The 13,631-nt window shown below is 31.9% G+C and overlaps 1 protein-coding gene across 3 annotated transcripts in view; it reads left to right on the top strand.

The window, feature by feature from the left end:
* The window catches only part of LOC145263079 (glycoprotein-N-acetylgalactosamine 3-beta-galactosyltransferase 1-like), a 556,008-nt gene that overhangs the window by 185,293 nt on the left and 357,084 nt on the right, over nucleotides 1–13,631 (top strand). For all 3 annotated transcript variants that reach the window (XM_080119951.1, XM_080119950.1, XM_080119948.1), the window contains exon 2: nucleotides 7,939–8,005. The gene's annotated coding sequence lies outside the window, so the exon portion shown is untranslated. The remainder of the gene's footprint in view (nucleotides 1–7,938; nucleotides 8,006–13,631) is intronic.

Below are 13,631 nucleotides of genomic sequence, written 5' to 3' on the forward strand. Positions count from 1 at the left end.
AAAGAGAAAAGATTGCTGTTTTTCGGAATATGTCCATCTAATACTAATCATTGGATAATTTTTGATCTTGAAGTGGTATTTAAAATAAAAATTTTGTTCACCTCCTTACCTCAAGTGGCTTCATGTCTTGTTTGGTGCGATTTCCATAAAAACCATAAACCTCCTGCCACATTGCCTTCCTGCATAATAACATTCGAAAGAGCTATTATGAACGGATACAAAGTTTGCCATGATCGGCGCTATCAACAATTCTCAATTCATCAGAACTACATCAAACCACCTCACAAAGGAAGTAATTTTTATTTTTTGACCTGCGCTGCGCCAGTTTTGCCACAATGAATCTTCCCTTTTCCATGAGTCTCCTTGTCTGTCAGACTGTCTTTTTCTTTGGACACCACAACAGGCACGCTGTTAAATAACCTTTTGTTTATGTCATATGATCTCAGCTCTGTTATAATACATATGGCCCAATTTCCAACACAGCTTTCTCGGATAATACAATTCTTTTATTGATTATGCTTTTCTATCTACTGACATCATGGACAAGGAATGTTTTTACTCTGTTATTTCTTTCCAAAATAATTCCTTAATAATTTTTTTTTTTTTTTTTTTTCATTTTAATCTCTGTCTGCAGACGACTTGTGTTCAAAACCTGCATTCTGCCTGATAAAATTACAATATGATATCACTGGAGTCTATAACTGTCTTCTGCAATAAGATTTCCTTCTTTTTAACGTCTTTACCTTTTCTTCATCACAGCAATGCTCATGAAGCTCTAAGTTTCTAGCTGTTCTGGATCAGGAAGCACATAAGCTGCAATAACCTCCATCTTACTTTTAAAATTCCTCTCAACTGTTTCAGTATAATTAAAATATTTAAAAATAATATAGAAGAAGGTATTAACTTTTTCTCCTAATTTCTCGAACAGCTATCAGTAATAATAATCAACAACAAAAAAAAAGAGGGGAATTTTTTTTCTGACTTTTTCCATACAATAATTTGGTCAAGAAAGATACCACAATATTTAAACAAAAAATTGCCATAACCAACTTGGATCATACTGAATATGATTATAAAAGTTTATCTTGTATAGTTGTTGACTTTTAACCAGACTTGCACAGAAACAGTATTATGACTCCCCGCCCTCTATATTTTAAGGATTGGTAGAATGTGTGTGTGTGTGTGAGGGGGGAGGCTGATAAGTGTTTTCTTGTTAAATATCTGTTTCTTTTACTTGTTTGTTTGTTTTTTGGAACCCTCCTCCACACCCATATAAAAAATTCTCTGAAATAGTAAGTATTTTATTACTTGGATAGGGTACTTGCTCTGAAATGGTTGCATCGACTGAAACCTACCTAGCTATAGGCTTAAACTCATATATATATATATATATATATATATATATATATATATATATATATATATATATATATATATATATATATAAAAGGGAAATTTATCTTTGTCTGTGTGTGAGTTCCTTCCCTATATACTCGGAAACGGCCTGGCGGACTTTTATGAAATTCCACACTAATGCACTTTATGTGCCTGACAGCTTTCTTAGATAGGTTTTGTATCAGAATGTCTTCGATAAGTATCGGTAATCAATAATTGAAATAATCTGATCAGAGAAAGAACTAGCGATTTTGACCAAAGTTAACCATCTTACACAGCCTAACATCACAAGTACATTCCAGAAGTTTTATTACCACACAAGTCGAAAGATCCGACATATAAAATCAACAGTAGGTCCTTTATTATGACAGGGACACATTCGAAATTAATGATTCTGTTGATACTTGTCTTTTTCCTTTTAAACTTTAATTCAAACCATTATATATAAAAATATATTTAAAAAATTGAATAAATTTGAATATTCAAACCATTATATATAAAAAATATATTTAAAAAATTGAATAAATTTGAATATTCAAACCATTATATATAAAAATATATTTAAAAAATTGAATAAATTTGAATATTCAAACCATTATATATAAAAATATATTTAAAAAATTGAATAAATTTGAATATTCAAACCATTATATATAAAAATATATTTAAAAAATTGAATAAATTTGAATATTCAAACCATTATATATAAAAAATATATTTAAAAAATTGAATAAATTTGAATATTCAAACCATTATATATAAAAAATATATTTAAAAAATTGAATAAATTTGAATATTCAAACCATTATATATAAAAAATATATTTAAAAAATTGAATAAATTTGAATATTCAAACCATTATATATAAAAAATATATTTAAAAAATTGAATAAATTTGAATATTCAAACCATTATATATAAAAAATATATTTAAAAAATTGAATAAATTTGAATATTCAAACCATTATATATAAAAAAATATATTTAAAAAATTGAATAAATTTGAATATTCAAACCATTATATATAAAAAATATATTTAAAAAATTGAATAAATTTGAATATTCAAACCATTATATATAAAAATATATTTAAAAAATTGAATAAATTTGAATATTCAAACCATTATATATAAAAAATATATTTAAAAAATTGAATAAATTTGAATATTCAAACCATTATATATAAAAAATATATTTAAAAAATTGAATAAATTTGAATATTCAAACCATTATATATAAAAAATATATTTAAAAAATTGAATAAATTTGAATATTCAAACCATTATATATAAAAAATATATTTAAAAAATTGAATAAATTTGAATATTCAAACCATTATATATAAAAAATATATTTAAAAAATTGAATAAATTTGAATATTCAAACCATTATATATAAAAAATATATTTAAAAAATTGAATAAATTTGAATATTCAAACCATTATATATAAAAAATATATTTAAAAAATTGAATAAATTTGAATATTCAAACCATTATATATAAAAAATATATTTAAAAAATTGAATAAATTTGAATATTCAAACCATTATATATAAAAAATATATTTAAAAAATTGAATAAATTTGAATATTCAAACAAAAAAAATAATAATAATCTAATAATATTATTCTTTATTGTTTGAATATTTGACGGCTTAATAAATATCTTCATTCAATTTTTATTTTCATCAATTTTTCTTTGTTAATTGCACCAGCTTTTATCTCTAATAGAAAGATAATATTTATCTTTGTAATTTTAATTATGAATTTGTACATTTGGGCATTTTTTTTTTATTCATTCTTGATTAAACAACAGTGACAATTCCTGTTAGCTTCTTTTCTGATCCACCCTTTTGAGTCATCGAGCCAATGCGTTCTTCTCGAGTGTGAACAGAAACTCACCATATCTGTCAGTCAACGTTTTCGACTCTGAGTTCTCGTCAGGCACGGGGTGGCTTACAAAATTTAAATTGGTTAATTTATTGGAAAAGTCGATTAAAACTGTTTTCAAAGCATTTTAGTATACCTCTCCCCTTCTTAATTGATGGTGGATTTTTTGCTCGAATGGAAAAACCCACACGGTCTCACACACACACACACACACACACAGTGTATATATTAGATATCTACGCTCCCCATTAAAACAGCACATACAAAGGAACGGGTCAACCGGAGGTCAACTGGGCCTTTGTCCTGTAAGTGCGTGCTCATTGGCTGATTAGGAAGGGTGCGGTGAAAACTAGAAAGCTGATTGGCTAACAAAAAACTCAATAGAAGGTTCGTATATAAAAACGCGAGACAACCACAAAATTCTTGCATAAGCCTGATGAATTCTAGCGTGTATGAAACGCAGAATATTCTGTGTAGCTTAATCGCCATATATATTTTATAACTTACTACCTAGCTCTACCTACGTATTGAGCACTTGAAGTAAATACTTAAAGTTTACGCATATATATATACTTTCGTATATTTATTTATGTGATTATATATATATATATATATATATATAATATATATATATATATATATAATATATATATATATCCCTGGTGTTGCTGACAAGATAGAAGGTGTGCCTGTAACATCATTTATTTATTAGGTTGGTGCAAAAATAATGTCGTTTTTTGACGTGTGTGTGTGTATATAATATAAAGCTGAATGTCTGTGTGTGTGTGTGTGTCTGGTCACGAATAGGCTCCTATATGGTTGACTATTTTAAAAAACTGATTACATATAATGATAGAAGATGTATCGAGACACAGAAATGGATATGTTTGATCTGGCAGAATGGGGGTTCATTAAAATTGTGGGGTCTGCGTTTGCGCCTGCTCCACAAAGTATGGAAATAAAAAATTAAAAAAAAAACGTTTACGAGTGTTTTTGATATAGATGTACATAAGGATACTTTGATAAGTATGTTTAACTTAAATAGGGATAGTATAATAAAATTGTGGGGTCTGCGTTCGCGCCTGGCCTCCATGGAATGGAAATAAGCACAAACTTTGATAAAGACTTTTCATATCTATCTGCGTAAGTATACTTTAATAATTATGTTTCAGTTTGAAGAAATATGGTATAATAAAATTATGGGGTGTTCGTTCGCACCTGACCTCCAAAGAATGGAAATATGTCACAAAGTTTAACAAGGTTCTTTCATATAGATCCACAGAATATTGTGATAAGTGTTTCAGTGTGAACAGGTATGATATAATAAATTATGGGTTTATCTATTTTATTTTTACTTTCATTATATTTTTCTTTGGTTTTGATACCCGCAAATTCGAAGCTATCTCTTTTCAACCCTTCCTTTTCATAACCTATCATCCTTTAATAAATCAGTCCATTTTCTGTAGGCTGTTTTTGAACCCAGTCAACGACGGGTACTTTTTCTAGTATATATATATATATATATATATATCAAAAAATGACATTATTTTTTCACCAACCCAATACATTTCTCTTTCCATGTATCTCAATGGCATTAATATACTTCGTTGTATACGTTAAAAACATTATCCAAGAATACCAGTCCATATCAAAAGTCGATGAAAAAAATCACTCTAAATGTCAAGCCCCCTCCCCCAACCTACTTCGCTCTTGTTGCCGCCTTCCACCAATAATTGAATATTACAAAAAAAAAAAAAAAATGTGTCCCTAATGAGGCAATGCTGAAACAGAATATATCAGGTTTGTGGATGTCTTGTGCAGTTCTAAACTTTTAGCTGGACACGCAGTCAACTTTACTTAAACTTCCTTCTCTTTCTGTCTCTTTCTCATTCTCTCTCCCTTTTTCCTACTCCCTTTCTTTCTCCTCTCATCATCTTTTTTTTTCCTCCTCCGCTCTTTCCTTCTATTTTCCTCCTCTCTCTCACCTTTTCATCCTCGCTTTTTTTAACAACCGGAAAAAAAAAACATCGTTGACAAACTACTACATAATCACTTTAAAACGTTATTTGGAATGTTGACACCCCTTCCCCAACTAATTCTGTTTATGTTAAGCCTTAAAAGAATAAATATTACAAAAAAATGTGTCCGTATTCAATGCTGGAAAAAAAAAAATATCAACGCCAAGACGATGCCATCCAGCAGTGCTAACCTAGCAAGCATATATAGCATGTGTCTTGTGTGACTTCTGACTTTTTGATGGACACACACACACAACTGCCATTTATCCAATAGATGTATCTGTATATACAGTATATATGCGTGAAAGCCATGCAGAAAAAACAATTAAACACAGGAAGAAATAAAAATCAAACGAGAGATTTTTTGATGGATGTCATTTAGAGCAGCAGACGTTTCCAATAAGTGAAGATTTAAAATAGAATTTAAAAAAAAAATTTCTAAAGATGTTCATTAATTTGAACGAACCCGACGAACTCTCTGGCTTAATTTTTATTCCTTTATTTGGCCGAGCTCTCAGTGGGCAGCCTTTGATGGTGACATTGCAATTTGCTAACCATCTGGTGCCACCTTGTTCCTGCTATTTCGAACTTTTGCGTGATACACAAACTGACGAACAAAGCCATTCATAGCAATTTCCAGACACTTCAATATATATATATATATATATATATATATATATATATATATATATATATATATATATATATATATATATATATATATATAATTATTTCCACAGCCAAACAACGTCGCAGCCTACAAGAGCTATGACAGCCAACAAACCGGAAGTCCAAGACTCAAGGTACACCCTCATTTGGGCTGATCAGTTAGACATATCCAAACCTGGGTTCGAACCCCGAGCCTCTTGCATGCGAAGCAAGCACTCTGCCAACTGAGCAAACGCCCCGCACACAATAAATTCTATTAAGTAACACAGATCAAGCAAACGGCGCCGAAATCTGACTGTGGAATGTACCCACTTTGTCTCGACAAGAGACACGGTCATCTAACCAGCTAATAACCCAAAGCTGATGTCTCACAAGTAGGAATTTTCAACTCGCCAAGACGCCATCCAGCAACGCTAACCTTGCAAGCAATCAGTGATAGAATTTTCAGAATGTGAGAGATTATATAATTGTTTTCAGTCAAACAACATCGCAGCCTACAAGAGCCATGACTGCCAACAAACTCGAGTCTTAGACTTCCGGTTTGTTGGCTGTGATGGCTCTTGTAGGCTGCGACGTTGTTTGGCTGTGGAAATAATTATATAATCTTTCATATTCTGAAAATTTTTTATATATATATATATATATATATATATATATATATATATATATACTAGCAGGCCAGCCGGCGTTGCCTGGTCGTAAAATACATGTCAAATTATATTTTAATAATTGCAGATTTCTTATTTATTATAAACAGAGATACCGTAGGCATTGAACTTAACGTTAAATTCCTTACAAAAAATGTAGTAAAAATAACGGGAAGAAACTGATACATGTACATACGAGTTTTATGGGTTTTTTTGTTTTTTTAAAACAATTCACTTCTTGTAAGCAAAAAAAAAAAAAATACTGAGATCGAAACCAAAACCTTAGTACAGTGTATTATTGTACGATAACCATCAGGTCACCTTGACACGACCTTTAAAAAGTGTTTTCAAACATACTTACTCTTGACATGAGGAAGCTGTCATGTTTCAGGTCGTCCATGTGCAGTCGTAAAACAGTTGAAAAATCCAATAAGCCTCCAAGTACCGATTTTTCAATTTTTACCCCTTAACAACCCTTTTTACTGGATGAAAGCCGATTACAAAGTTTTCCACCTGTGGATCAAAAATTCGTTGAGTATATAGGTTGAGAATTTTCCTCACACATGCAGACAATCTCACTTTTATAGATAAAATCTCTATCTCGACTATTATATAAAAATCATTTTGTGTGTGTGTGTATGTGCGTGCATGCGAGTTCTTTCCTCATAGGCTCAGCCGTTTCAGAACCTATATTTTTCAAATTTTACACAAAGGTAACGTATATGTTTGGCAGTGTTCTTAGATACGTTTTGTACAGAAATTCATTCAATCTAAAAATAGCTTTTCTCTTATAGATAAAAAAAAAAAAAATTTACAGGGGAATATTTTATGTTACATTGGGTGGTGTAATGTAAAATATTCCCCCTGTAAAATTTCTTAGTCTTTCTTTTGTTATAGATAAAAATATGTTTAAGATTGTCAAACCTAAATATCAGCTGACATGATGTTGTAAACAAACACAGACGGAATTTGATGAACGACATTATCATTATTATTTTTTTTTTATTTTTTGTTTTTTTTGCGAATTAGTCCACCGGGCAAATTATTCCGCGTAATATATATAATAATCAAAAAAGGATTGATTCTAAAATAATACTTGCGCAATCTGCATAAATTAAAATATCATGTTTATAAGCGTATTGTACGACCGGACAACGGGAAGCGGCCAGCTAGTAGATAGGTATAGTAAATTATATATGAAAATCTTTTTCATTCTTTTATTTATTTATTTTTTTTTTCAATGTTTTGTTTTTTTCCTTCTCATGTTTCTGTTATTTTTTTCAAATCATTTTGTTTTTTGTTTTTTTTATCTTTTTCAGAGTTTATTACTATTTTGGATCTTAACACCTGTTTCTTCTGCTTTTTCTTCTGAAATGATATAACTAGGTAAGATTTAATCAATTCTCTTTTGAAAAAAAAAAACACTTTTTCTATGCTGTTTCACTTTTTTTTTTTCTTGTATTCACGCAGACATTAGAAATCTTTTCTCTACATTTATAAAGTGCAAGTGATTTTGATTAAGTGTCTAACATAGCGCATGAGAAAATATCAGCAGCAGCAAAAGATAGCTGGCTTGCGAAAATATTAGCAGCAGTAGCCGGAAAAAAAGCATATATGCAAATTAAGAAATGTGCACAAATTTGCAACAAGAAAAAGAGACACCATGCACTCTGTGGGGAAAGTCAGTGTCGGATAAAATGGATATGTAAAATCGAAGGCGAGAAATGGCTGGCTGGAGCTGGCATGAGGTCGGAGAAGAAAGGTGTTCACTGGGATGGTAATAAGTGCTTTTGTTAAAAAGGAAAAAATGGTAACCCGGATTTATTTATTTTTGTCTGTTTGTTCCTTTTCGATGGTGCTGGACGGTGTGGCGGGTCTGAGAAAAGTTTTAACTGTAACAAACATGGTTCAAGCTTAACAGCAACGTTACAAGTAGTTAACCAATCTGGATGTGTCAAGTTCGAATCCAGTTCGTTCCACAGAAACACTTTCACTTTGGATGTTGGCAATCTTCACAGAGTCTCTCTTGTACGTACCCAATGTCTTTCTAGAAAGAATTCTAACTAAAAAGATATCGGTGAAACCAATGCCGACAACAATAGAATTACCTGATTCATACAATATGGGGTTTTAACTATTCTATTATATGGAACACATTTGTGACCGGCACCCAGCATCAACCTTTTACTTTATTTAAAAAATTAAAATATGGGCTAAGGGTTGGGAGCATAGACTTAAAGGTCCTCATGAATTTGAAAGGGAAGCACAGGGGATGCCTACTAATAGTGTATAACATGAATGTTATATCCTTGTACTTTTGTCTGTCTGTTTGTCTTTTTTGTCTGAGATACAATTGGGAATAAAAACCTATACAAAGATTAAATAGAACTTTTGAGTCCAATTTTACGTTCACTTGTCCCTCCCATAAGTACTTTCTCAAAAGAATTTTAATTAGAAATACATCAGAGAAATGAACGCCAACAATAGAATCATTTGATCCATACGAAATGAATGAATTTATTAAGTTAGATACATGCATTTATTTCTCTAATCTAGATATGATGAAAATCGCACTAGACAAGATATGAAGCCACTTGGTGTAAAGAGCAAATATATATATATATATATATATATATATATAGTACTTCAAGGTCACAAACTTGCCAACGATAATTGTTAGATGGAATAGATTCTGACTCAGAAAACAGCAATTCTTCCCTCGTTATTATAAACTTTGTTCCTGGAATGTGAGGACTAAAGGACAACATAAGGGAAGTGAGAGTTACGCAGTGGCTAAAAGTAAGCCGAATATCTATTTTTTACTCTCTTTTACTATATATATATTTACTACTATCTATCTATCTATCTATCTATCTGTGTGTATATATATATATATATATATGGTAAAACTGGTAATTAGTAAAAACCTGAAGAGAGTGCTCAATACTATTGCAGAGCAAATATGTGTTTTATTTTTTTATTACCGTTTTATCTGTATGTTTTATCAGATGTTGGACCATGTAAGGTGTGACGAGGCTGTTAGATCGTAAACATGGTCCAACATCTGAAACATATGTAACCAAACAGATAAAACACAAAAATATAAAAAAATAAAACACAAAAATAAAAACGTATATATATAATTTCTAGGTTAATTTTTTCCAGAGGCAAAGCAACCAATGAAGTTTTGATGAGGTTAATACAAGAGTGGTCAATATCGAAGTAGAGCAAGATACCCTTTTTTTGTTTGTTTTACATAGGCATTAATATGTCGCTACACATTTATGAGCATGTTTTGGTCAGCCAGTTACAAGTAACTAGAGATCTCTCTAGGCAATAGTACTTATAGAATTGTGGATTTTACTTTTGTATAAGCAATATCGTCTGAAGTGGTCTCTAGTTACTTGTAACTGGCTGACCAAAAGCATCTAGTGACATATTAATGCTTATGTAAAACAAATAAAATGTGTGGGTATATATATATATATATATATATATATATATATATATTATATATATATATATTCATACAGAGTAATCATCTAAACTAAATAACAGATCAATATGAATTTTGGAATATATATTCTAGGATATACAGTCAATAACATGGGCAGATTTTCTTTTCTAAATGTTAACATTCATGTATATAGTTTTTTTTTTTTTTATTATATTAATTACTTTTGTTATGAACTGATCATTATGAATATATATTCGCAGCAACCTCGCGAATAACATGAGCACAATATTTTTTGTAAACTTTACATTCAGTTCGATGACAGGATGTGCACCATAGCAGATATTACCCTCTCCAGTGGTAGATGTTTGTTAATTGAGGTGCCAATACTGGTTAATGGAGGCGTCAATACCGGTTAATTGAGGCGCCAATACTGGTTATTTCAGGCGCCAATACTGGTTATTTGAGGCGCCAATACGGGTTAATTGAGACGTCCATACTAATGAATTTGTTGTCGGCTATTTTTGCACCTTCAGTCATTGGAAGGGAAAACACTTCTTGATTTTGACATTTTTTTTTTTAAATGAAGGTTGACTTGTACACACCAACACCAGAAAATATGTTTTTATTATTGAATTTAGTAGTCAGTGCTCAGCTGTTTAACCAATTGAATTTGACTAGAAAAAATAGAAGCCTAGAAAGAAGCAAGTTGGAATGCCCTACCATGCTTAAATGGGTAAGTCCATTTCTGGGTTCTGATTAGTTGCCTGTCCATAAGTGGATAATCTATTGCATAAATATTGCTTCATTTAAATGAGATTTTTCCTACAGATTGTTTGGTAATTTATGCCAGTAAGCGTCAGTGATTCTGCAAAGGTTATTCTGATAATGGCATCTCTTCCGCATCTCTCCTGAATGAACACGTTATCAATGGTAGGTGAATATAAGTTTAGAAGGAGCGAGCATAATATGAATTTTTGATAAAAGGTGATGAGCTAATGGACTTTTAAAAATTGCCACCCATCTTTTATTGGCTTGCATAAAACAAAACAAAACAAAACAAAAAAAAGCAAAAAATAAAAAACAAAACAAGTTAATGTGATTTTAGTTGTTGTTGTTATTATTATAGTTTGGCTTAGGTGCTATAAAAAAAAAGCTATGAGCAATAAAATCCCATGCAGAGTCATGTGTGATTTGCTGTTAATTGCAGCATTACCTTGTGATAATGCGCCATCTGTTTTCCATTACGGTTCCCCATCTCCTTATTGCTGCTATAGCATTTCAAATTCTGTGCTGTTATGTCAAAAGGGATTTTTACACACTTTTTCAGGTATTTTTATTTTCATCTTGTCTCGTACTGTGAACATAGCTTTCATGAAAGAGAAACTCTCCATTGCTTCAGTGCATGACTGGCCTAATCTATATCATCACAGACTAAGGCATCAATGGCTTGAAACACTCTCGAACAAGATGTTGCCCGACTGCATACAATTCTTCCTTCAAACTCTTCAGCTTTAACATTCACAGGAAATATGAACTTGAAATACACTGAACACATTGCAAAGGCTGCTGCAAAGAAGGATGGTTCCCTCTATCGTGCTAGAAGATTACTCACACCTGAGAGTATCCTGTACCTCTACAAAGTCGCCATTCGCCCATGCATGGAGTATTGTTGCTACATATGGGCTGGTGCATCTACAATTAATCTCTCCCTTTTGGACAGGGCCCAAAGAGTTTCTAATCTAATAGGTCTCACACTATCAACTAAGCTCCAACCCCTGTCCCATCGCCACAATGTTGAATCCCTGTGCATGTTTTACAAGCATTTTAATGGAATGTGCTCTGATGAACTCATTGCTCTTATGCATATACCCCTGACAAACTCGCTTAGCAACAAAATCACACCCCTTTTACTATGGAAGTCTATTAATACTGGAAAGCCTTTTACTCTAATAGTTTCTGCCCTTGCTTGTTTCCTAAGCTCAAGGAAAATCTTAGAGGCTGTCGTTATGATATATAGGAGATGAAAGTGGTTGTACCAAGGGTTATTGACACGCTCACACAAGAGGATTTCCATGGGACCTCCCAGAAGTTGTTAGAACGGTACAACATGTGTATTGCAGCCGGAGAAGATTACTTCAAAGGGAACTAGTTTCATATGTGTTCTATCAATAAAAGTGCTCATACGAAAAAAAGTCTGGGAACTTATTTAAGACACCCAGTAGGTACCTTAACAGTGAAGGAATGGGATTTTGTTGTTGTTGAGGTAGTCGGGGGTATGTACACTGAGGGAGCACAAGTGCTATGGATTCATCAAAGCACATTCCATTAAAATACTTGTAAAACAGGGTAAGTGTCATGCTCAGATTTTTGATTCCAGTGAATGGTGGAACCAACTGCGACCAATTTCTAGGAAACCTTTTATTTCTACTTTCATACTAACAGTGTAAGAAATAATATTAACCAATATTTACATTAAGCTTTAATTAATGTAAACATCTGTGCTGGTGCAGCCACCACTAGTCTCTCCCTCTTGAACAGGGTCCAAAAAAAGAATCTCTAATCTAATAAGTCCCGCACTGTCAACTAAGCTCCCACCCCTGTCTCATTGCACCAATGTTGCACCACTGTGGCTGTTTTACAAATATTTTAATGGAATGTGCTCTGATAAACCCATCACATTTTTGTACTTCCTCTAAGTAAATATCCCCAGCAAGCAACAAAATCCCACCCCTTTATTGTAGAGTTCCCTAGATGCCAGAAAACCCAGCACACATAAGTTTTTATTATTAATGCACATAATGTCGCTGTGTTCTCGATATTTCAATCCCTATTCATCCAGTAGATATAATTTCGCATATGATCTCGGAGACAACACATGAGACCAATTGACAAAAAAACTCTGAGGAACTATGCGAATTACCTCAGGATATCTGAGGTCAATCCCAACACGATGGCTACCAGTAGCAAGCTCAATCACACCACCTCCACATAAAAAGAGAAGAGCCGACTCAAAAATGGATTTAGAATGTCGAAGATGATACTAGGGACTTACCAATCCAACAAATTTTAAAAGATGCCCCAGATACTTCCACACTCAGGAATATGAGGACTAAAGGCAGAAATGATGAAAGCGAGGGTTCTGAGGCTGTCAAAAGTAAATCCAAAATCCCTTTTTTACTCTCCTTAAATTATAACGTCTGGTTGAGTAAGTTAGAATTCCTTGAGACTCAAACCAGAAATAAATATCCTATGTTTTTCTCCATTTTTCTATTCCTTACATCTTCGTAATTTTCCATTCCTTTTTTTTTTTTTTCCTGAAAATCCAATGCATTCATTCTAGTCATATTTGCAAAACGGGTCGATTAGACCCGTTTTGCAAATATGACTAGAAGGTCACCTGGCATTGACCGGTCATAAGATATGCTTAAATATGATATTTTAATTCATGCAGATTGTATATTTATCATTATAGAGCCAATTCTCTTGTGATTATTATATTGTACCCAATATATATAACAGTACTCCCTCCTCCTCGTGTGACCCGGTTACAAACTG

Source organism: Euprymna scolopes, chromosome 38, assembly GCF_053919585.1.
Source record: "Euprymna scolopes isolate OS-2025 chromosome 38, ASM5391958v1, whole genome shotgun sequence".
NCBI classification, from domain to species: Eukaryota; Metazoa; Mollusca; class Cephalopoda; order Sepiida; family Sepiolidae; genus Euprymna; species Euprymna scolopes.